This window comes from Photinus pyralis, unplaced genomic scaffold (genome assembly GCF_008802855.1).
Source record: "Photinus pyralis isolate 1611_PpyrPB1 unplaced genomic scaffold, Ppyr1.3 Ppyr1.4_LG2, whole genome shotgun sequence".
Classification (NCBI taxonomy): Eukaryota; Metazoa; Arthropoda; class Insecta; order Coleoptera; family Lampyridae; genus Photinus; species Photinus pyralis.
The window spans coordinates 11,204,716-11,231,075 of NW_022170403.1; the positions used below are offsets into that span (position 1 = coordinate 11,204,716).

General features: G+C 35.2%; 3 long non-coding RNA genes across 3 annotated transcripts; 1 reads left to right on the forward strand and 2 right to left on the reverse strand.

The window, feature by feature from the left end:
• Window positions 1–6,419: 6,419 nt before the first annotated feature.
• On the reverse strand, window positions 6,420–8,410 carry LOC116163241. The gene is made up of 3 exons (XR_004143706.1): window positions 7,125–8,410; window positions 6,857–7,073; window positions 6,420–6,782 (listed from the first exon to the last, which is right to left on the reverse strand). It is a non-coding gene; the product is annotated as an uncharacterized LOC116163241 (long non-coding RNA).
• Window positions 8,411–14,481: 6,071 nt separating this feature from the next.
• Window positions 14,482–15,392, forward strand: LOC116163243. Its single transcript, XR_004143708.1, has 2 exons — window positions 14,482–14,911; window positions 14,963–15,392. It is a non-coding gene; the product is annotated as an uncharacterized LOC116163243 (long non-coding RNA).
• A 150-nt stretch (window positions 15,393–15,542) lies between these two features.
• Window positions 15,543–15,886, reverse strand: LOC116163242. The gene is made up of 2 exons (XR_004143707.1): window positions 15,645–15,886; window positions 15,543–15,593 (listed from the first exon to the last, which is right to left on the reverse strand). It is a non-coding gene; the product is annotated as an uncharacterized LOC116163242 (long non-coding RNA).
• Between the last annotated feature and the right edge of the window lie 10,474 nt (window positions 15,887–26,360).

Consider the following 26,360-nt stretch of genomic DNA (forward strand, 5'->3'; position numbering starts at 1 on the left):
TATTGATAATCTCGTCTTGAACGTTGCAGGTACCTAAGGCATAATCCGCTCCGCTTGATATACGCCGGAGAGATATTTCCATGGACTTGTTTTTACGTGTGTTCCTCTGTTAATATTGTTCTTATAATTTTACTTTATGTCATAATATGTCTTGTTATCGAGTTCTCTTGTAAATGTTTAAACCCTGAACAGGGCCGCCGTTAGCCTCGACGGGCCCCGGGAATATTTTTTGACCGGGCCCCTATAATTGAAATTTTTGTTGTCCATCACCCTTATCTTAAACTAGACATTTTCAATCTGGGCTACTTAGATTTGAAAGGAGAACATTTGAATAATATTTTCCGTAATTAGGAAATTTTGCTCAATGGTATGGTTTTTTAAATCTTCTGCTGTGCATTTTTTTTATTTTCTCTCATATAGAGATATGCATATGCAGATTTCTATTAAAAAATACAATTAAAAATCAGGTTTCAAAATCTCTTTAGGCCGGTCCGCCAGAATATGACCGGGCCCCGGGGCAAATGCCCCGGCTGACTCCCTTATCGGCGGCCCTGACCCTGAATTGGATTATTTATAACTAATGAGTTGTGGTAGTTCTAGAGATGGGCGAATGAAAGAGTAGAGATCCCGCTTAGTTCGAACACGGAACGGCTGGCTAATCCCTGGCTCAAGTTACTCAGATATCTGATAAAAGTGTATGGTGCCCTTACTTTATGTATTTACTGATCCTTCCTGTGCGAAATGATCTTAAGAGAGAACTTGATTATTTTTCTTTAGGTCTTGTGGAACCAAGAGAACCGCACGCCTCCTAATATCCAAAGCATATGATGGTTCGGTATGATGTTCAATGTTTGTTTTTGTGTATCAAATATTAATTCTTCAAGAATTCCAATGAAACCGATGATTTAGTATTTGGCAAGTTTACTTGATAAATCATTCTAATATGCATTCATGTCATTGCAAACAATTTTCTATTTCGGTGTCACAATGATGATTTTGTACAACTGTTTTCAGACAGTGATTATAGTCGTGTTTTTGGTAACTCATCTCTTAAGTTGGCAGCAAAGAGTAATGCTTACTCTTTGGTTGGCAGTTATACTAGTTAGTACAAGTAGGTACTTCCATGTTTGAACGTTAGACAAGGAAAGAGAGTCTAAGGCTACGAGTAAAAAATAAGAGGAGAGAATATAACGGTGATGGGAAATAGCATAACACGCGACGGAACAGACTTGCTATAACTAGACCGCGCGTAACGTAGATTTTACTATAAACGCCTGTTGTCAAGATAGGATAGGCAACCAACTGTTCATCGCGGGGCAGACGTACGTTCTGCAGCTTGCTTTAGCATATGTTTATTCTAAACTTTAGTAGCAAATAAAGATAAACTATTAACTGTTTTAATCGAATTTATTGGTATTTTATTTGAACTAAATTGGTATATATAACTGCCTTACTCTAGTCCTAATTCGATTTATATGTGTATTTTGGTGGTGAACACGTATGGGAAAATATACTCTTAAAACAAAAGATGTAAGTAGTGAGATATGATTATTTAGCGGATTTTGATTCAATATATGCCTATCCAAGAACCCAAATGGGCTGTAACTGTTATTTATTTTTCTTAGGCTGCTGATAACCATTTTGTTTACAAGGCGGTGTGGTGTGGATTGAATGAAAAACCTGAACACATTTTCAGCAATTTGGCAAATTTTTAATGCATCGCTTGATACGTGCAACAATCCTACACGATTTTTTCTAGTTTTGAATGACTCTCTGATGCGAATATCGCATCTGCACATATGGAACATTTAACAGACTTAGCTATTTTTCTTGTAACAAAACCTGAAATATACTTAGTACCAGTAAGTACTTAGTTACGTCTATACCTAATAGGCAAATTGGTATTGCCGTTGTCTTGCTGGTAAAGGATGTCGAATAATAGTTCTACGTTATTTTAAGTGAATGGGAAAGTCGAAAACGCTCGGTATTGCATTATTGTTTAACACCTTCGTCGGTACCTTTCTAAAATCGGCTTCATTCCCCGCAAATGCACTACGGTGGGAGTAAATTTTTCTCTTCGGATGGCTCCGATCCATTGGCTCTTTAAACTTTTATCCGTTGAAAATCTACATATTATTTAAAATTTTATAGACAGAGTACATGCTGATACGTACGAGTTAACCTAAGTTTATTGGTTTATTCTCAACAGAAATTTATCTGTTTACTAATTCGAGGTAATCACGAGAATGATTAATGAACGGAACATCTAAAATAACAGCTTATTTCATTATATTGCACATCATCTCTGCGATTTTTGCCCCGCGGTGCATTGTGTGTTGCATACTGTGTCGTGTCGTTGGGTACTTCCATGTTTGAACTTCAAAATGTCAGTCTTACTACGCTGCCAACCTACTTAACGGCATAAAAAGTGTTCCCAACATAAAACATGTTCCCTATAGTTTCTGATAATGATTTTTTTTATTAAATTAAAGCACCGAAATAGAAAATATAGTATGAAAAACGCGTGTTACAATGCTTTATTGTAATACTCCTTCGCGTCGCCACTCGTGCCACAAGATCGTCGTATTACAATACGTCGCATTCTAACACTTGTCTTTCAATATACTACTGCAATACAGTTTAATATTAATTTGCTGGGTGGTTTTTTTCTTGCTATGTAATTTATTGCAGTTTAATTTCTGTTTTTAAAGCATGTACTTAGGTACTCGTTTTATTTCTGCACCTCACTTGGTCTTCACTCCGACAGACACCACCGACTCTTTAAAACACAACATAGAAAGTGGTCCTAGAATTTTGTTATTCAGGTTAGGTAGCTTTGTCTAGATGATCATGGGCCATGGGGTTCAGTTAGTTTGGGAAGGAAAGTTTTGATTTAATCTTGAGTTGCGCAGTCACTCGGGGCAGGTCTGGGCATGCTACAACATACACACATGTTTAAAAGTAAAAAACGCATATATTAAAATGAACGCTAATAATCCTCATCGTGTACAATAAAATTCTGAGGCACTCATCTTAATTAATATAATACGACTTGCACTAGCACAGTTCAAACAGATTGACTAAAATTCTTGTTCCGTAAAATTTGCAGAATTGTGCAGAATACAAGTATGCAATATTGATAATCACGTGTTTTGTTTAAAAGTGTAAGTACATTTTATTTCCTTTACATATTTTCACAAGAAATAGAACCTAGCGCCAAATTGCATTCATTTTATTTTTATAGAGTAAATTTGGATAGTTTGGAATAAATAAAGATAAAACAAATTAAAATTAAATATTGCGGAGCCGGACATTAGGGCGCCGCCGAAAGGGCGCGTGGACATAAGGGCGCGAGACAAATAGGCGCAGGAAATAAGGGCGCGAAGACATATGGGCGCCGGACCGAGTATTCTCTAAAAAAATAAATTGTAGTTGGTGTTAATATTTTATATTTCACATTTACTTCTACTTCTATATTTTAGCGTCGGGTTTTAAACGAGACGGATTTCGATTACTAAGAAATTTTGCAGGTAGATTCTTTATAAAATTTGTAGATCGGAGTTCGTGAATTGACAATGTAAATCAAAAAATAAAGTAGGCCCTTTTAACATCTCCGTTAGTTATGAACCAAATTACATGAAATTTTGTATGTAGGTACCTTAAAGAAGAATCCATCTGTAAAATTTCATCGCAATCAGTTCAGCCGTTCTCTTTTAATTGTTGGGCGTGAAAATCGTGTGTGAGCGATTGGGAGAAAGCATAACGCACGAACTTATAAATTAAGATGGACCGCTGATCAAACAGTTGCATAGAGGTAGAAATGGCCCTAGCATGGGCGCGGCCATGATGTGCACGTTTTAGTTATTTTCTAGGGGAATTTTCCTAGTGCTCAAGTTTTGTGACTATTGCAGCCTTGGAAAATGACATGTGTCACAGTAATTTATTTAGAAAACGTGAGGTTAATGCTTGTTTATTAGTTGATTTGAATTTCGCGCCAAGTGAGTGCACATCATGGCTGCCTCCATGTAGGTGTCATTTGTAAATTCAGCATTAGCAGTCCATCTTAATTTAATAAGTTCGTGGCATAACGTCTCCTTTAAACAACTCGATGCTAAAAACATCAAATCAGAAGTAAACGTGATATAAAAGGTATCACGCAACCTCGCACCCACCGATTTTGGCGTTGCCAATTGTATTTTTTTGGGTATCTCGAATGCCCTGTGTAATGACTGTTGGTAGTGTTGGTATAAAATATCAACACACTACAATATATATTTTTTAAACACTCTCCCGCGCCCATATGACTTCGTGCCCTTATGTCCCCGCGCCCTTATGTCTCGCGCCCATTTGTCCCGCGCCCTTTTGTCCTCGCACCCTTATGTCCACGCGCCCTTGTGTCTCACGCCTTAACGGTGGCGCCCTAATGTCCTAGACCGTAAATATTGTCGTGTCCGAGCATTTAAAAAAAAATTATTTGATTTTCTGAAATAAAAATAAAACTGGAATAAATCAAAAGTTAAAAATTTACTCTGTGTATTAACCTGAAGTTAGACTACTGGCACAATAGTACATTCTTTGTTAAGAGTTAAAATTTAAACGGTACTGACATGAATTGTATTTTGAAATTAATTAAAGATGACATTAGATTAAAATTAAAATTACTGACATAATAAAGTTATTTAATGTACTGATTATTGTAGTTTTCATGTCCTGATGAAGTGAATAAACATTCACGAAAATATGACCTGTAAAAGAATTATTTTCTTAATTGGTGCCGATACCCAGTAGTCTAACTTCAGCATAGTCCTAACGGCAAATTCTCCTCGTATTATTCTGGGTATTAACAGTAAAATCATAAAAGTAAAAAAAATTTTAGTTAATCATATTTTTCATTAATGCCTATACAAGTTTTCATTATGTATGATGAACGATAATACCGTTGAGTGATCAATGATAATACTTTATTCAAAGATGGTTGGAGCTGACAACGAAACGGAGTTTGGACACACATTCCCACCCACTACACTACAAAATATCATGCATTTCAGAGTAGACATTATAATGTGATCTGTAGCGAACGTTGGATTGCAAGACTACCTCTTGCATATACAATCGCCAAAGCATAGAGCACCGCAGAAAATGGACCGCTTTGTGTTGTGCGTACAATACATTGGCAGTACGCGTCGGGGTCACTTAGACATTAATTTAACTTCTCCTCGATTTTGTGCAACGAAGCCGTTTAGTGGCCTGTACATATTTTTTATCCATGCTATACCTATTTTGGTTGGAATTGCAGTGTATCTCAGCTGTTTTTAGAGACAGAGGCTTGCGGTTTTCGCGACCCAGAGCCCCAAACAGAATCGTTTTTTTCTTAGATACAGGGTGAGAACGAAAAGTGTGACTTTTTGGAATGTTATCATATCTTACTACTCATGTAAGATAGAAAAAAGGTAAAAACTGTCTATTTTATATATTTTTATGTAGAATCCAGTCGCGTAGTCAAACAAATTTTGACCACATTTCTGGGATTTGACCTCAAGTTGGTATTTTTTAAATGCAACAACATCAATTTTGTTGCATTCTTTCTCCTGATTACATTCTAAGAATGCAACCAATATTTTTTTAAAATTTAGTCATGAACCAAACACAGCTAGATTGATTCTACTTGTGCTGTTAAAAGTTTCACAAAACAGTGGGACGGGATTGCGAAAACCGCAAGACTATATCCTTAGAAAGAGATGAGATACACAGCAGTCTCAGTCAAAATAGGACACACGGTACATTGCACAAGATGAAAGTGTCAAGTTTACTTAGATGAGCCTTAATGTTAAGGCCCTTAACATAATGTAGCGAGTATCCGAGACATTGGGGCGACGCGCCCTTTCCTTGAAGTATGATACGCCTTTTAGACTCCTCAAGAACGGTCCGTGATTGTTTCTAGAAATTTTGCTTTTTGCGTATGTAAGAAAATTGAAGCGTAGGTATTTAATGGCAGCTCCAACATTGATACCGATAGATTAGTGAAATTCGTGCCCACATGTGACAAATTTGTATGCTACATAAATTTGTGTACCAGTACGCCACTCTAAATTGTAAATAGATAAATCACATAATTCAATTTACCCAAAATCGTCCTGAAACCTTCATTTTGATGGCTACTTTCTGTCAGGAAATTTTAGTTTCCATGACAGAGGCAGAGCAGACTGCGTTTCCTGTCGCTTGTCACACCCGTCACTTTACCAGTCGCATTTTTGACATTGCTAAGTGCCTATAATGACTCCTGTCATCCTTGACAGATTGACATTAATCAAAAGTTCCATATGAAAATTGAAATTTGATATTAAAATACGATTTTGGATAAAATTTAATACAAAACTCGTCAGTAAAATAACATTACTTGACGCGGAAATCGCCAGTAATGTGTCATTTTCCTGACTTTTATGTGAATAACTATTACGTTACAATAAAGTCTATGCAATGACAAGTATTAACACGTAAATTTATGAATAATTGTTTGCACTTTAACTTAAAGGCAATGTATTGTAAAACAACTTGTAACAGTTCTTTTTCTTATACTTAATTCTTATAAATCTTGGAAATACTTTATTTCATTTTCTACTCTTCCTTTTCTACAATTTTAATTCAAATTTAGTAACTGTCTCTTTATTGTTTTTACTTGTATCTGATAATGATAACAATCATTTCCTTTTTCCTGTATGCTCTTATCAACTTTCACTTTTCCTGTAGCCATCCTGTATGAAGTACATGTGATTTCACCAAGTCTGTAATTAGAATTAAGTATATTGAGCTTCTGAGAGGGATAGAGAATTGGTTGTCAAAAAGATTAGGTACGTACCTTTTGATATTTTGGTATATAATTCTTCTCGTGCATATTGCGGATCTTTGGTCACATTAACACAAACGCTTGCCTGTCATCTCAAGAAGTATGACTCTGATAGATGTAATCGTCTACAAATTATCGATATTCTGTTAGCTGTTTACGTTTCCTTTATTTCTTTCAGTGTCTTCAAGTTTCCTCAGACTTTTCATCGTACTACGTTGGATTCAAGCATCTACGAAAATAAGAATCAAATATCCTTGTTCATCGCATAACTTACCGTTACCTTCTGGCATCATCTATACATCTTACGTTCATTGTGTTTCCTGTTCGCATCACCAAAGCAACACCGATTGTTAACCGTTGGTCACACCATCTATTCCGATCACCTTAATTGGCAAGTTACATCTTCGGCAAAGGTCAGGTTGTACTTGTTGTGCCGTCTCCGTTTCATCGATATGGTTGTTAAATAAAATAAAGAAGGGAATTCATTCATCGAGTCTTATTCTATCTCACCTATCTCCTCTATCCTTCATTCCTTTTCTTCCCTCACTTTCACTTGTGATGTGTTTTTTGTGTGTTACTTACTTAACGTTTTTACTTTTACTTAAAGTTTTTTTATATAATACTTAAAGTAAACAGAAAAATAGTTGTCATCTCAGAGTAAGAAATAAATACTCTGAGGTTGTCATTTTTTGAGATTAAGGTTATGACGTTATGTTATGATTTAAGGTAATATTTCATTTAAATATTTGGTTGCATTCAATTACTTACGTTGATGGCAATGTTGCGACTCTAATGTCCTCGCCATCTATACGTGGTGTTCAAAAGTAAACGACCGTTGGCCTACTTGTATAATACATGTACAATGGTGTTTAAACAATGGTTACACCATTTGTTGCTTAGCCCCAGTTGCACCAACAAAATTAAAACTTGCTTAAAGTTAAGTCGAACTTAAATTCTATGGAAACGATTATTAAAAACAATCGTAGCTATGGTATTTAAATTATGCTTAACTTTAAGGGATACTTATCGTTGACGGTGCAATTGGCCCTAAGTGACACATTAATTAATTAATTATAGTCAGTTTATAAAACATTGCACAAGACAAATATCAAGCAGTAGTATACCCCAGGTGAGGTCCAATGGTCAAGGTGTTATACCGGTAGCGCTATCTAATAATCCAAGTCCTATCAAAATTGAGGTCATATTAACTCGTCCTATACTGAAATGAAGCGAGTGAGCCGGTCTTGTGATTGTTAATTTTCTTTACATTGCCTTTTTTATTTATTGTGAGTAAACCAAAGCTAATTTGGCCCATTTGGATATTGAAATAGGTACCACGTATTTACATCTCCATGTAATTTATTTCGTTCTGTTTATGTGTGTTGTGCTTGAGTATTGCCTTCTTTGACGTAACTACCTACATCCTGTTCCCTGAAGCACGAGCAGTATCTACAACTTTCATTGTTATTCCCGCTTCTAGCGGCGATATAAAATAAAATTACTAATTACCCATTCCTCTGCGTAGCAGCTGGTAAAGAATTTTTGTCACGGCCAAAAGAGTGAAAACTCAAGAGTTCCTGTGTTGTTTTGTACGTGACAAACTACAATGGTTAAAATCGAATAACATTCGAATACACGCGCAAACCAGCACGGTAAACTTATGATGACAAAATCAAACAAAAAAACTAACGTTTAGAGGAAAACATATATCATCATAATTCATAATAGACATAAAACTAAGTTTAAAGTAAAATCGTAATCCAAAGGTCAATACCTTAAACACGAACAATGGTCAATTCAAAGAAAGGCTGACAACTCAAACCCAAACAAACAATACCGAAGGGAACTTAAAAACTGTAACAAAAATCAAAGAAATGCAATTGAAATATTAGTTTACATGGACCCTGCAATAAAGAAGTTATTGTTTTTAGCAACAAAAACTGTTTGAATTGCAAAGCGTAACAAATAAACAAAGAAACTACTGTGACAAAACCACAAACTAACATATAAGTCAATTTGAATTTCTTAAAATAAAGTTATGTTGCAAACAACATACAAAAAAGAAGTGTTTGATAGGTTGCCTATCTGGTCATGGCGTGTTACGTAGAAAGTTGAATATGTGAGTTTACGGAATGATGTCAGACATGTGTTTTGTATCAGCATTGAATAATAAACAGATTTATTATTCAATGGTATCAGTAAAAGTTTAAACATACCACCAGCAAGAGTTTTCTTTGAGGTTCTATATACAAAGGGGATGTCCTATTATGAGTGTTAACCAAAATTGTCAATCCCTCTAGGGGCCTGAATAGGATAGCAATATTTAGTAAGCAATATATAGTGGGTATCGGTAACAGTTTTCAAAATGTGTGCGCTTAAATTTTTCTCTTCCTATGAAATGATATGAGTCCACCATGAAGGTCGAAGTACAGATTAAAATCTTGAATATATCCGTTACAGCGTGTGCACGTGAAGTTGAAGTACAGACCGAGAATCACGAATATCTCCATTACGGCTTGAATACAATATTTGTATTATACGGCAAAAATTGGCATTAGGTAGATTTTGTTAATTGGACCAACTGGTATCGCCTTAGTAGTTAACGCGCGATATCCTTCAAGAATCTTCTCCAAAACTAGACTGCACAAATTGGCATTAATTAGTTCACAACTTCTTTTGATATCACGTTAATAACTAAGTCGCTTTCTACGGTCAGAAAGTGACATCTTGCTGCCGTACCAACTGAAACACCTAATAAAAACGTCTGAGCTTCAGGTAAACTTTCGTTATTGTGCCGCCCTAACATCCGGATTAACAAAGAGCTACTGACATTTAAACGATACAAAAAAACGGACTTCATTTCTGACATCGTTTAAAATGGTTATTACCTACCTACTGAAATTCTACCACAAATGAAACTTCGCGGACAAATAAATCATTTAATTTATTTATTACAATAGTATTAAAACCTCAAAGATATCTATTCTTAAACTCAAAATATCTCACATTTACAATGAGATTTCGAGAAAATTCAAAAAACTTAAATCCAAAATTACAGCTACTGTTACACCAGTTATAAATTTTGAGTATTCTGGACTGTAATACAGTGTAACTTGACGCTTTAAAATTATGAATCATTTAATGTTTGGTGATGTTAAAGTGGACACAGAAACGCATATTGTATAGTTTATCATTACTTCTCATTAGTCGGTTTTTTAAACATACTAAAACCTCAATTAGAATCCTGTATCTTTTATATCCGAAATGTGAGTGAAAAGCAGTTACAATATAGAACTCAAAGTGTTATGTACATACCTGTGGATCAGACTGCAGCGCTTCATGGTACTGACCATTGGTTTCCAAGGAACGCTTATGGACGTGACTATGTTCAAATAGATAGTAATTTTTCAAGCTTCCAATCTGTAACAAAATGTAATATGTAAACTATGCGATAAATACGAGAGCATCAGAAACATAAAAAATCCAAGTACTTAGTAAGTATGTGGTCACTTTATTCAAAAACATAGTATTTTGCTTGTACCACATGAAGCATTCACTAACAGAGTCAACTACGTCATTGAGGATGACTGTAACAACTTAATTTCAACCTAATTGATTGTCCAACGTACGTCTGTGATGAATTAAGCATGAAGTCAATAGAGCGCGATTGGTGTATTTCTATATAGTGCATTTTAATTAACGTTGTATTTAGACAGCGTTATTTATCAAAATGATTTCTACTGATTATTAATAAGAGGTTCCATCAAATCATCAAGAATGAAGGTTTGCTGTTTCATTGTAATAATACTTATACATAGACGGATGTGCACTTTCTTCGTCAGAGATTGGCTGATGATCACATCAATCGCAGCTCCGGTTATGATTATTGTACAACAAGGTCAAAATAACTTTTTTTCACTACTAGCGTCTGATGACATGATTATTAACCTTTTTTCCACTTGTAAAGTAGGCTTTCTCGGCATTTGTTCAAAGTGGTTAATAATGTGGACATTATTAACTAGTAGTCAATAATGAGAACTGTCACGCTGTCACTTTTAGAAAACACAACCCGAAATTTCGCTCAATAAACGTTTAGACAAGTTCTCTAAAATGAATAATTGCCACCATCGTCATTTCCAGAGAAATTACATACCTAAAATTATCACATTTTGAAAAAATTCGAACGAAATTACTCTTTGAAAATATCTCAATGACAGAACAAAATACGGCCTGCTTAACGTTTACTTCCACGTACTTGATTGACATGTTAAATTAATAAACAAAAAATTCTGTCCAACCGTTCACTTTCTTATCGACATAATATGTTAATTTAGAGCACTTCAAGTGCTAGTAGTGAAAAAAATAGTATATATACCACGGTAGAGAAGTCTATTATTGCCTTCGCACCTTACACCCTTCGGCGCAAGCGCCTCGAGATGTAATCTTGGTGCTCAGGCAATAATACTGTACTTCTCTACCTTGATATATAATGTACTATTTTTACATAGTGATGAAATTATCGGACATTTTTTTAACGAAATCGTATGGAAAGTGGCACTTTTTTCATGATTTTTACTATGCGTTTCCAAGGAGTTTAGTCCTGTCTATGAACAATAGCATCCATTTTTGAGTGACAGTTAATCGCGAAAGTCAATAAAATTATTCAATTGTGGGTTATTATGGATCACTATGCAAAAAAATTTCGTGTACAACACGTGTTGAAAGTGTCTTTTTTTCCATGAATTTGTGTGATTAACTCGCCCTCATTAATCAAACTGCAAATTCATGAAAAAAAGTATCACTTTCAAAACTAGTACAAATAACTATTGTTTCTAATGAAATGACATCTCGAATGGCATATTCCGGATCACAGCCATTACAATATTCTATTTCTGTTTACAAGATGATATAAAAATTGAATTAGAAGTTATTTTTTAATACTCCCTCAATTCCTCACGAATTCAAGCGGTAGTGAAAGTAGCTCGCACAATTAAACATAAAAAAAGCATTAAAACTGTATAACCCATGCTGCAAACTTAGAATCCCAAACCGTTCTCGAAACGTTTCCTGTTTTTGTTTTGCCCGAATAATTGATGTTATTTCTCCTTATATCGGATTAAAAACTAATTTACAAAATGAGGTGAAATCGAAACGAACATGAATTTTTCATAAAGCTTTTAATACAAACTTTATTCTTTGTATCAGAAAACTTTAAGGGTAGTGATAGTAGCAGATTATTCTTCTTATGCATCCTATAATAATTTAGAACTTATTTTAGAATTATTTTCCGTCAAAATGGAATAGAATAACGCAGTCCACCTAGCAACAAGTGAAAAATGTTTCATAAACACCACAGAAACCAAAAAGCAGACAAGAAATCTAGTTTTGGTTCAAAGACAAAAATGTTGTTTTGCCTAAAACCGTGAAACATTAGAGCTAGTCAACTTTTACGAAATTTGTGTTTGTAATTTGAAACGCGAATTCCCACTTACCGTTTCAAATTTAGATCAAAACGGAAAGTTGGTAGTCTACAGAATTGAATTGAAATGCGTGTTTGAAAAGTTTGGCATGAAATTAATGTCCGTAACTTCGATAGGAACACATTACATTTCTAACTAATTCTATACGTTCAACAAAGTAATATCTACGTGTCCACTTTAATTTAAAAAATCTCACAAATGGTTATTAATGTAATTAACCGTAATTGCGACCTCTAAGAAGAGTGGGCAAAAGACCACTACCGTGGATTGAATGAGCAGAAAGCACGCTCGCTTAGCGCCGGGAGCCCACAAAATATATTTCCCATAATGCGAGATTTCCCTAGTCCAACAAAACCGAATGAAAATATGAGCGTATAATCTTTTAAGCATGGATTTAACAATTTCATTGCAACAGAATAAAGTTAGTAAACCACCTTTCATATAGGCGGGCTTTAGATACGTTTTAACTGTTGCTTGATATACCAACTTATACCGAAAATGTTTTACTTGGGATTGGATCAGTGCGAAGTTTGTAAACGGCTAAAATAGAATCAAAATTCAAAGATGCAGTTGTAAGGTTCTTCTAGAGTTTATGATAGATGAAAGACGGAAACAATAGGGTTGCAATAATTTTACTGTGATAGCACGCATAATTTCCTAATTATGTAAGGTTTTTTTAAATGTGTTTTAGAAGGACTAGAAAGTTTCAATTGCATGAAATTTGCAGGTGCATCGTTTTGTTAAATTTTATGCCTTTATCGTACAGGTGCGATAAATTTAATGTGTTCGATAATAGAGTCATTGATAACAGGCTGTATACATGTGACATAACGTAAAAGTGCGAGTCTGACGAAATATGGAAGTGGAATGCGATAAGCGTTTTCATAAAGTGTGGATTAAAAAGGGGAATTACGGTTTGATCATCTACAATTGACGTTTGAAAATTCATAAGTCACGTTAGTTCATTCGCCATTTTATTCGTATTTTTAATTCAGAATTGCCTTTTGGAATTGTCTTCGAGGTACAATTTTAAATAATTTGTTGAAAAAGAAGTTTAAAACTATCAGCTATATTCGGTTTTCCGTCAGGCACGTGTGGTTGTATTGCAGTCGGTTAGGCAGTTAACTAAGCGGAAACTTTAATCTCTAGGTTAAAGTCGGCCAAGAATAGTATATTAAGATACAAGTGTATAATCAAGTCTTTAAAGCACGCGCAACGAGTTTAAGGGCACGACCCAAAGCGGAGTGCCTTTAACGTTGCAAGTGCTTTAAAGACCAATTATACACGTGTATCTTATAGTATTTTTTATTATACCTGCAGTATAATTTAAAAATAGGAAATACAATGAAGTCATATTGACGTTATACTCAAATATACATGTCTAATTAAGTGGGCTGGGTGTTCGTAAGTTCACGATTGCCATGGAAATGTCACTTGTCGTTTGCTTAAAAAATCATCGTCTTTGTGAATTAAACGATTTCCGTTGAAAAAGATAATACACCGTCCATTAAATCGACTGTTGTAAAATCTAAACAAACCTTGGTAGGTGTAAAATCCAACTCCAGTAAAGCCTATTATAAAGAATATGAAAAGTTGTTTCTATGGATGAATAGGAAGTTACGAATACAGTCTTAAATGCATCCATAATGCTGGCATATATGAAGGAAATGTCAAAGGTATTTAAATCTTCTATATTTTGGTGCATTCATTCAAAACTTTAAAGCAATGCTGCGATTAAAAAGTGGAACAGATTTGGAAGCATACCCTAAATTACGCGCGTTTGTGAAAGCTTCAACCAAAGGATAGGTACAAAAGCCAAAGAAATGTTCTGCATTTACAGAAAGCGACCTAAGAGGATTTTTTATTTCATCCAGATGACAGTCTCAAAAGTCATACTTGAAGTATCGTTACTTAGCAACTTTAAAGCACGTGTGTTTTAAAGGCCCTTTTTCGCACGCATTTGAGTGTTTAAAACGGAGATTGTGATTCAGGTATAATAAAAAATCGTTTAAAAAATCAAGGGCTCTGTAATAGTATTTTACATTATTAGCCAGGTAAGTGAGTTTTTACTGGCGATAGGAGAAGGTGACTGGCGAGCCGTCAGGCGCGCCTATCATCTCCCAGAGCCAGTAATAGTTATTTGTATCAGAAGTCCAGAAAATGGATGTTTGCGAGTGTGAGTAAGGTTGCAGGCCGAAGCGGAGCTGAGGCCTGCAATACGAATACTCGCAAAACATTTTTATGGACGTGTAATACACAAGATTTTTTGTGTCGAAGTAAAAAATTTGAGGGAACAACGTTCATTTTAAAATTTATATTTCTACCTCCTATAATAAGCCGTCATACTTGCATTCAAATTTCCAATATTTCGATGTTATGTTGGTAGCACAGACAGTTGGCAGTTGGTAGCACAAGCATGTCAATTCACAACCGATATTTACCAGTGTTTATTCCACATTAATTGTGATTAAATGAATAAACAAAGCATTTACGTTAATTTAATTATTATTACAAATTTCTAAAACGCTTAGCCCAGTCTTAAGAAGTTCATAACATTTAAAAGAAGCTGCGCTAAAACTAATAAGTAGTAAGTTGATTTCAATGGGAAACATAACCTTGAAATTTATTTCAATTTCAGCTAGTGCTTACGGCTTACACCTATTTTGAGAATTGGGTTGCAATGTTTTCATTTGCAAATTGATTTATCATATTAATTCCATTACATATAAGAATGATAACAAGTTTGTTTGGATATCTACTTCTCGTTGGCTGTCGATTACGAGGAGAGCAGCAAGAGGGCCGATGATTGCTTCGTGCAAATCTACAATTTGGTGTATGCAGTGTCGTTTGATTATTATGGTCTTACTACACGGAAGTAACTGATGTCGGAAATTTTCATCATAGATATGAGCATAGATATCGACAAGAAACCGTTTTCATATGCGTACACCTCCTTTTCGGAAACTGTCATCTTCAGAGAAATATACTTGCTTGTAGATATATAATTTATGGAATAATGTATACAGTTTAATGTTAACAATGGCAGAAATAATAATAATTACAAATCATATAGTGTCGTTACTCTTCATCCGTTTAGTGTTGTGTTTTTTGACTGCGTTAATTTACATGCGTAACCATTTGTTGGCATTCCTGGCATCGAGTGTGGAAGTAGGTAAACTTCAATTTCCTATACTTTCAATTAGCTCTCTGTTTTTTGCCATAAACCGTAAGTTTACCATCGGTAAACATGTACAAGTGTCATAACCGCACTAAACGAAAACTTGTAAGTGAAACTTACAATTCTTGATTAGGGTACTTACCTACCGCATTTACATATACGTATTACTATGTTACCTACCAAGCCATAAAGTGCTTAAAATGGAATTTGCACAAAAAATATGCCTATCATTCTTACAATTTAATTTAAATTTAGAACTGTCATTGCAAATTAAATCAGTTCCACCAACCAATTTTTAGTGATATTTTTGCCGGCCTAGGCCAGCAAATCATAACTTTCTGGACTAATTTGGCTACAGAAAACAAAGCTTTGAAGCAGGGAGACACAAAAAAACTATTACCTGGCGTATAATGTACAATATTTTATTTGTTACTCATTTGTAAACGTAAATAATTAGTTCTTAAATTGATCTTGAAGAAATGTCTAAAATATCATGTTATCCATGTAACAGAGACTTCGCATTAATTCTGGCCAATGAAATTACTAGATTACTAACTTGTAAATTTTTACAGGTCTGCTGTCAGTTTTACAAGTCAGTAGCGTTTAAACATGACGTTTACCCGTTTGCGTTTTGTCTTGTTAATCAACGTTTACAACTGAGTAACAAATAATAGTACTTTGTGTACCAAGGCGGGAAAGTGGTTGTTTTCCGGGGCGAAGGAAGATATGGCCAGGCGAGGCGCAGCCGAGGCTGGCCACTTCCTGAGGCCCGGAAAACAACTTTCGTGCCGTGGTGCACACAATATTTTTTATCCTATACACTTACATTTAAAATTAATCCCTCAACAACGTCCGACCGCAAGCGCTTGAATTTGGATTTGCTTTAACGCGTCAACGTGCACGCGTTTGTTTTGTTTATTTCCACGTTTCCTGCTGACTACGCGAAAAAAATTTTACGAAACGGTGCAATCTAAGTGGGCCCACGAGTATATTTTTTACTCGTAGATTTACCTCTTTCCCTTATAATACAGTTCAACGCAAATTCAAATTCTAGCGCGCTTGCGATTGCACAGTGCGGAGTCACCGAAGGGAGTCACGGTGCAACAGAGCAGAGGTGCAAGTGGAGAATACCGATCATGTGCGAACTGAGTTGACATTTCCGGCATTTCACTGGCGCGTGATTATTTCCTTAGAAAATAACGGGATTTAAGGGGTTGTAATTAATACCAGGCGCATTTGAAATTATTACTGGTCTTGTGTATTAACAAATGTGTTTTAAAATTGAATGTGTGTTTTCAGGGACAAAATCACACCGGTTACATTTTAAATCCTTCGCAGTATCCATGTCTTGTCAAATGTTAGATGCTTTTAAGACTGGATTTATGCTTGGCGACGAAAGCGCAATGGGCACACTTTAAATCCTTGATGATCTTGTGTTTTAAAAAATGTGTGTTATAAATAGATTTATTCATTCCTTACAGTCACACTGGACACATTTTAACTTCGGGGTAGTCTCGTATGTTAAAATGCTACTTATTGCGGATAAGCGGTGTTCTACTTACAGTGCAAAGTACATCTTGGTGTTAAATGTATTGACACAGATGCTCGTTATTGAAAGTAAATGGGAGATTATGACGTAAGTTTGAAACGTTTGAATTGGTCAAGTGATATTGGGAAAGTATTCAAATTCACGAAACATTGATAGGTATAGGTTCGCGGTAATTAAATAAATTCTTGAATTCAGTAAAATAAAGTGAACATAGGGTAAATTTAATTATTAAATCAGTGTTGACGATTTTATGTTTCTTATTTAATTAAAAAGAAATAACTTCTTTGACATTTTATTACAACCGCGCCATCTAGCTTACATAAGGCGTATTTTTTTTCTCGCCTAGCCGACAAAATTGAATTTTCTCGCTCCATGCGTGCAATTGTCTTCTTTCGCGTCCTCACACAGGCGAGAAAATGTAAGTTTCTCCTTGTATAGGATAAAAATTATTATCGTAACGAAAAATTGCAGAGGTAGCTCTTCGTTTTCAAAAATATGAGCAAAATGGTGAACGGGTATAGCGAAGTAAATTACATTTCTCTGTTTTTTCTGTGTAATTTACACCGGCCTTTAAATTTGTTTTGGGGTAGATGAAATTTAGTTTTTTGGTAATTTTAGGGAAAATTAGGAGTTGATTTTAAATATAAGAATGTTGTAATTGTTCTAAAAAAGTTTGTCACGTGTGTTTAGGAACTCCATTAATTTTTAATTTCATGTTAGCTTGGTTAAGCCGAATAGTAGTTTGTAAAGTAAAAATGTTGAAAAAATGATTGTTAAAATACAGCTTAACGTGCATTGCTCCGCGGCTTTTCTCCAACACCCCAAGTTCCACTACTTATTTTTCTTATTCTAAATGACACCCATTCTGGGATGTTCAACCTTCTCTAACAGTAATATCTAATTTTTTCACCAACCAGAACCCATGACTAACATAACTCTGCTGCACGTTATTCAAGTTCACACAAACTCAAAAAACACGCTGTGTGCCACCCTTTGATAATGACGGAAGCAAAATAAACAAAATCTCTCTGTAATCTGACCTAAACGCGTCAATCTCACAAATTCTAGGCGCCTCAAGTTTTCACAGGTCGCAATCCAGGGCCACTCGCCCATATAGAAAATATCTCATATCTCAACATCTTGTATCACCCAATCTAAAAATCTTACAACAACCCCAAAAACTCCAGACACTAAACTAAGCCCTCTTTTTTACCTCACTTCAACTGTCAAATTAATTAAAATTCTCGCCTAGATACAAAATCTAAAAAAGTTAGGAAATTCTAATCAAATAAAAATCCGTTAACGAACTGCCGTTACATAATATCCCACCCTGTATCCCACGCATGCTCAATAGGTGAAAAGTTCGGTGAAATAGGGGTATAGCGTTTATTGCTATATATAATCAGATTAACGACAAGCATTATCTTGCTAGGGATAGGAAAGTGGATTATCCATTATCTGAAGAAATTGAATCGCTCTACACTTGAATGAAATTATAATTAGGCAATGAATGCATTTGAGTAGTTAAACGTATCCTCAAGTTGCATGAATCAATGATTACTCACCTACAGGACCTCGGACTTAGCTCTACTGTCGCATTGATGGTCGTTCTCGGGTTCTGCACATCGCATACTGGGTGCAACTGCCACATGCGCAGTGCCCCGTATCTTGTTCCAATTATGTAACCATTTCAGTAATTTATTGGATGGATGAAACGAGAAGCCTCATTTACAAAAGCACGTTGGCATACATTTCTTGCCATTTATATCGTTACATGTGCGTGAACAACTCCGATTTACGTTTACCAATTACATTAAAGCGGAAGTAATCGTATTGATTTAAGAAATCATTTTGTATAGTAACTGTCGTTTAATAAATGGTACACACTGAAAATTCACGGATCCATTTAAAATTGTTGCTCTGAGAACAAGCGTGCGCAAACATTCTCTTTGGTCTTTAGGTGAATTATTATTAATAGAATTTTGCATTACGACTAATCCCCTCAGATCATCGTTGATCTCTTTGCAAAATTATATTAGTACTGCTATGTACCTAAATCGTATCCCCCATAAACGGTGGAAAGATTACGGTAGATTAGATGTAATAGCCCGTAAGGTTGTTTATTAAAAACTAATTTATTCCGCCTCCATTTCCTAACTATACAAATATGTCCGTAACGTACTACTGATTACGCGAGCGGATATTCAATATTTAACTAATATTGATTACGTACGATATTGTTTGAATACACGGCTTTGTTGTATATTATATTAAATGTAATAGAACCCTCTTATTGTCATAGCTAATTTATCACTTCTATTTTACAATGAGCATTATTTGAATTTCTTTATTTTGTTTTATTAATTACCTACCATTAAATCAATTAATTTGATTGCTTGGGGAGTTGGGTTATAAATCGGTGATTAATTTAAACGTACTTGTTTCTAAGAAAAAAACAATGTAAAAAATCTATTTTATTTGATGTCTTTAATATCACTCAACAACGATTTTTTAGATAGTTTCTTTCAAATGTTCCTCAATGTTTTATTGGTAGCCGGATTATGAATATGAACTTTGGAAAAAAGTAAAAAGTCTAGAGGTGTGAAATGTCACATGATGGATACGTGAAGTGAATTGCTCACCGAATCATTCTCACAGTGAAGTAAGTCATTGTTTAATCGGCTGTGTGGCAAGTGACGCCATCTTGAGGAAATTGTTCTAATGGAGAAGACTCGCTTTTTTTTCGAAAACAGTAGATCTTCTGCAAACACAACAACTGAAACGGTAACGATTTTGAAGCTTGGTCGATGATTTCAGTTCAGGCACTACTTGAATTTTGTAGGTATGCTAAAAGCCTTACGTAAAATATGCCATGCGGTGGACAGGTAGTCGCTTAAGGCTTTAAGAACAGAACTAATATTCGAGAAAATAAACGCGTTAAGATAAGAAACAAGTGTTCAAACAGAGAAAAGTTGAAAGTCGGTTCTAAAAAACCGTCGCGTTGCGGTGGGATCATTTCGTATTTGGGACTCGGCGAGTACTTATTGTAAAAATCTGGTGGGAGAGCGGGATTCTTACTCAAACCTTCACAGAGAACCTAGGAAGGTCGAGCGTATAGAATTGCCACTTATCAGTGATGGTAGTGAGATATTATAGAATATTATGGTGCACGCATAAAGAATCCGGGTTGTCTGCTTACTGGTTATTCGGCACCGACTATGAGCTCTTGTAGACGGCGAGCCGTGCACAGAAGATTCTTGTCAGACAGCCAGATAAATAATAAAAATATAAAAAATTACCAAAAATGGATGCATTCAATACTTCTACAGTGGCTTCCGAGCGAATATGCATAATGTTTAAACGAGACATATCTGTAGCTGGGATCAAAAGTTCGAACCCGAATATCTAAAAAACGGAGTGCTACTTACCCATTTCTAAAAGTTTTTGGGAAAGGTCTTAACCTCATGCAAACGCCGCGATTTGTTCGAATAAAGGATTTTTTGAAAATACAGACTTGCTTAAATGTAAAGAGGGAGCGGAAAAAGATATATGGAAATGGTAGGTCCTAAGGCTCTATTTTCGTGGGAAAATGTCACTTTCTGCGCGATTTAATTATTTGTGTTTTAATTGAGTGTTCTAATTAAAGCACCGCATTAAGTAGACTCGCCGTTTGATCACCCACGTCAATGATTTACAAATTTATATAGATCTTCCACGGAAGCACTATACAAAAATTACAATGGCCCAAAAGTCTTCAACGAGACCACCATTTATATATTGAAAAGCGGATAAAAATGATATGCGAATGAAAATTGCACCTAATTTTCAAATTTATTAGGTTAACAAACGTGCTTTTATTATAGGTTGCTTGGAAACAAATCGAATAAAAAGCTCCTTTTCTGCTACGGAAGTCTATAATAATGTTATATGTAGAAAATTGAAGAGCAGATCAATAGGCAGACACGCAGTTTATATACCTATGTATATGTACCTGCGTGTACTTCATTTACATACATGGAACGGAAAGTTTAAAAATTCGAATAATTTTTCCGCAAAATTCAATTCGTATCGAAGTGAAGCTTAGAGAATTTAAATTAAAATTTCATATATTGTAGATTTTGAGTAGTATACGGAATATGCTTTCGAGAAACTTTAGAAGTTAGTTTAAACGACCGACGGATTTATGCTCGGTTAAATTTCCCGAAATATGTGTTAGGGATAAATGTTTTAGACCAAAGGAAATGAAATTTATCGGATATTAATTAAAATTCTATGTTCGGTGCTCAAAAAGGAAATACATATTTTAATTTAAAAACTTTGACGCCCTTAAAATAGAAGGGTTAAAGTTTGCATTTATGTCCCTACACCAGTATAATAAATAGGCAGCATAAATTGTATGTTGGACAAACACCACTGAAGATGTCTCCCTCAACTACTTTGCTGCGTCCAATAGAAACAAAAAGTGATATATTGAATTCAACACCAAATATTGCGACGATTCGGTTTACCACAAATAATTATTTAATAATGTTCGCATTCAATTAGTATCGAGGATTATACTTATCTAGCGACGATGAAACATCGAATCCGTTACTATCGAACATTTAAGCTTTGTCCACTCGCCTACTGCCCCTAATTTAGAAATAATGAGCTATACAGAAGACAACATTTGAGATTAAGTTGCAATGTGTGTGGTTTCCCAAGAGACTTGGTAGAAATGTCACAAAGTCCCTTAAGCTAAAATCCCATAATACACGGGCTCTCTAATGTCAAGGGCCTTCACAATCCCGTCCTGTTCCGGATTACTAGCTTTATTCGAAACTTCACGTACTAACTATAGATCAAACGGGCCTTTCTGCGTGTATATATAGAAAGAAATGTTGTAGGTCGTTCCGCTTAACCTTTATCATAGTTAATAAAGAAAACGTTTCTTATTCCTCATCGTATTATGGCGACGCTTGTACCACAAAAACGTTTCAGAACGAACGCTTTTATCCGAGTTAGTTACAAATTAAAACACGCCAGTGTCTCTTTGTTAAAAAGCGTAATGTAGATTGTAGACGGTAAAAAAGTGAATAAGTACTATTATGATATGTTGAAAAAGGTAGAATGTTTTCATCTTCTTTCATGTTTAATAGAATGATATTTCATATACGTTATTTATCGAAATCACATTCGAAGTTTCGCTCGCTTTGACGCAATATCGACACTGATCGCGTAGATCAGTTCGCAAATCCCCCACCTTCAAGTTGACATTTTCACACCATTCAGAAAGTCTAGAAAACTGATTTGAGTCATTTAACATCGATTACTAAGTTTGTTTTTAATAAATTGATCAGTATCCAGATCTCTCCATTTAATTGTGGTTAGCCGCCCGGCCCGCTTGGCTCAGTGGAGTGAAAGCTCAACTGTGGATCTCTGGTTCTAATCCGAGTTCAGGCGTGCATTGGTAAATATATAGTGGGTTGGACTGGTAGAGCAGTCTTTGTTGAAATGTTTACGTTGTTTATATTAAATAGAAATGACAAACCAGATGTAAGTGTGCGTTTTATATTTAAAGTATTTATAAAGAGGCGTTTTGAAGCAGTAAGTACACAGGCAGTAGCAGTCGAGATTACGAAACTGTCGAACCTAAGTTAGCCAACCATGTCCGATTGTTAATTTTTCACCATACAGAACTGATGCCGTAAGTAAGATCGGCCCACTGCATCAGGAAATTGAAAGCAAAATTTTAACATCAAAGTGATCAACCGCCACATCTCAGGAGAAAATCTCAGGTTTTTATTTACCGTTTTGCAGCGATTTGCTTTTTAATCAATCGCGTTTTGTTCTTAATTAACTCGCGACTGGTTAGTTGTTAATGATTATCTTCTCCATTATTAACATTTATTAGGAATTTTGTAGATTCAAGGCAATGAATTTCACGTATCTAGTTAACGTAGAGCGAGTGTGTTACCAGAGGTGCGTTCGATTATACGTTTTTTACACTCTTTTTGCTCTAAACCGTTCGTTTATTGTTGATCCGTAAATGGAGTCTATTATGCAGCGATTGTTTATTGCGCACAGTGTAAAATGAAGTAAACTCCATTTACTCCAGCGCAAGGTAGGTTGCAATATGGCCTAATAAGAGTATGGTCTGCTATTGCGCATAGTGCATTAGTCGGCTGGCGTTGATGTGACGTCACGCGGTTGTGAAACGAACTGGTGCCGGCAAGACTCCCATAAGAATAAGTAAGAAAGCCTAACAATTACGGTGAAAAGTTTTCATTCATAAAGTGCTTACTGCATATATATACGTAACAAACTGTGTTGTATTACAAAAACAAAGTAGAAAATCATTAGGTTTTAATGTAAAATATGTACAAAACATCAATTCAGACTGTTTAAAACATGAGGTTTTTCATTGGTTACTAATTGTTCGTCTTTCTGCAGAAGTCCCGCAGTTTCTCATTTTTTTTATTTCGTTTCCGAATTCTTATATATACGTCCTTACTCCAAAGTTCAAAGAGTATCGTTATATTATAATGATCTTTGGTTTAACTAAGTGGTCGAAAGCGTCGTTAGAATGTCTTATCACATGATGCATAAGTTTATTACTTTTCAATAACAGCAAAATAATTTGTTAGCTTTTTTAAATCCCGTACAGATATAAAATAATCCAATTATCGCCTATTTCAAATTCGGGGATTTCGCCTAAGAATCGGTATTTCGTTTTTAATTTGTATGCAACGTAAGCAGTCATAATAAAGCGAACCTTCTTTATGAATGTTCGTTGTTTCTTGAGCAAAATGAAGGTAGGTCAGCAATACCTTCTTGCAATGTTGGCCCGTTAAACAAGTATTAATTTCCGTCAAGTTTTCTAATGGCTGAGCAAAGCAGCATTCGCCGGCCCTTTGGAAGGTATATTTACCAACAGTGTCAAAACATATTCCGTATCGTACCTATCTACCTATTTATTAGGTCGTTATACAAATCTATTAACGATCGGTTAGATCGTTGAGTGAAGGTGTAGCCATCAATCAGAGATGCCGATACAATTATACCCCGCTGAAAAGCAACATGTTTTGGAAATCTATACTAACTTGTATTTAGTTTTTCTATTGTTATTATTGCAACCAGACACCACACAATGGACCATTGTAATAAAGTAATATAGCTATATACCTAATCGTATTTATCACATATGCAATGGAATATCGAAATATTAGCACATGTTTATTCATATGCGCGTGTACAATATTTCAGTGTACACAACCGCGTGACGTCATGCGCGACTTGTGCGAAATTTCGTTCACGGAAATAGCAGACCATACTCTTAGGGCCGATTCTACAATGAAGGTATATACCGAGAATAAGCTATACCTAGAATAAATGTCAACGGTTGCGTTGGTTACCATTTTGTCAACCAATGGCATACATGTTGCTATGGCACTTATTCCTAGAATATCTTATTCTCCGTAAAAGTGTAATTGTAAAACCGGCCCTTATTAGGCCATGGGTTGCAAGCGTCATCAGCTGATATAAGTACCTATATCCTAACCTTAAAACCTTTAAAAAAAAGCGGGTGCATTGTACGTTGTACCTACACAGTTTTATTTCTATGTGGTGAAGTGCAATTAATCCTAATAAAATGAACAGTATTTCGACCCATTCTCACAATTTAGTATATGACGAACAAGGATCATTGATATTAAATGAAAAGGGAGATACACCTCTTTCGAAAATTAGTGGTAAGTAGGTATGTACCTTCATTTGGATACTGTGACATAAAATGCATATTTTTAATGTAACACTGGTGTATGCCCCCCAACCAATAGTAACAAATGTTTCAAATTAGTTTTGATAATCACATTGAACCTGCTGCTCGACCTGCTGGTACTGATTGTCCGATTATAGATGAAAAGGTAATTAATTTTTCGTACTACCGGGACTAAAGTAACAACTTCACTCCATTATGACAAGTACTGAAGTGTCACTTTTTGTCCCGCCGGGATTAAAATTAGACGAAAATCCCGGAAGGATGAAATTACTAACAAGGCAATTTCAGTAGGTTGTTCCACATTTTGTATGCGGCACTACTTCTTAAACGCATCGTACTGCTGCTCATATAGTTTTTTGGATTTCGCTAGTATCAATTCTTTACCTACTTTGGCCGCTTTTTATCAATATCAAATACACCTTTGTCACCCACCACCAAAATTATGACACTAGCAATGACAGTTTCCAAATTATTTTTGTTACCATGGCATAGGGATTGTCATACCAACGCAACGTTCCTATGGTAACTTGTTAAGCAGAGATTTTTTGAAAGAACGCGTTCTCTAACTCCCATACATATTAAGTGTTTCGGTTTCGGAAGTACGAAAAATATCGTATATACCTTGCGACTGAAGTAGTGGTATTAATCCCTCAGGTAAATTATGGCCCTCCCTTCGGTCGGGCCATAAACTTTACCTTCGGGATTAAAAGTACTACTTCAGTCCCGCGGTATATAATATACTATTTGTATGAAAATAATGGTGAATGTGAATGTGAAGAAAACATTACATTTTAGGAAGAATTCTCAATTGATATTTCACTTGAAAATGCAAACAATGAGGACACTGCATAATCAGGAAAAACATATTGGAGTCGTCAAAATACTCTCTTATTAATTCAAGAGGTACAAAATAGGATTGATGATTTTGAGTCTATGCTCAAAAAAATAGTATGGGAAAAAATTGCCGTAATAATATCAAGAGAAAGTAAATGCACAATCACAGGAAAAGCATGTGAAAAAAAATGGAAAGCCTTAAAAAGGACATATACCTAAAGCGGTGCTCAACCACAACAATTCTACTAAAATGTAGGAATATTTTGAACCGATGCACGATATTCTGTACAACAGGCCTGAAATTCAACCCATAGCTACTGGAAGCAGCAGCTCTGGTGTGAAAGTTAACGAAGATTCATCCTTTACATCGACAACAACAAACTGAACCTCCGTCACCCTCGCCGTCACCTGTAGTAGAACAGAGTGACTTTCAGAGAACAAGAAAGCGAAAGGAATCAATGATAGAGCAACGCCATAAAGAGCTGGCAAGGCAGGATAGATTTTTGAATTTATATATTTATAGCAAATAGAAATAGAAGTTACATTTAAGGTTCTTTTCTATTTAAAAAAAATCAAACTTTAAACTTAAGTATATTTCATTATTCAATAAAGTATTAAAACTTACATTTTACATCTTTAGATACATACTTAGCACTGTAGCTCTACATTTGAATGTTACGGTATCATTGGCAATGAATTGACAATTTCTTGTCGCT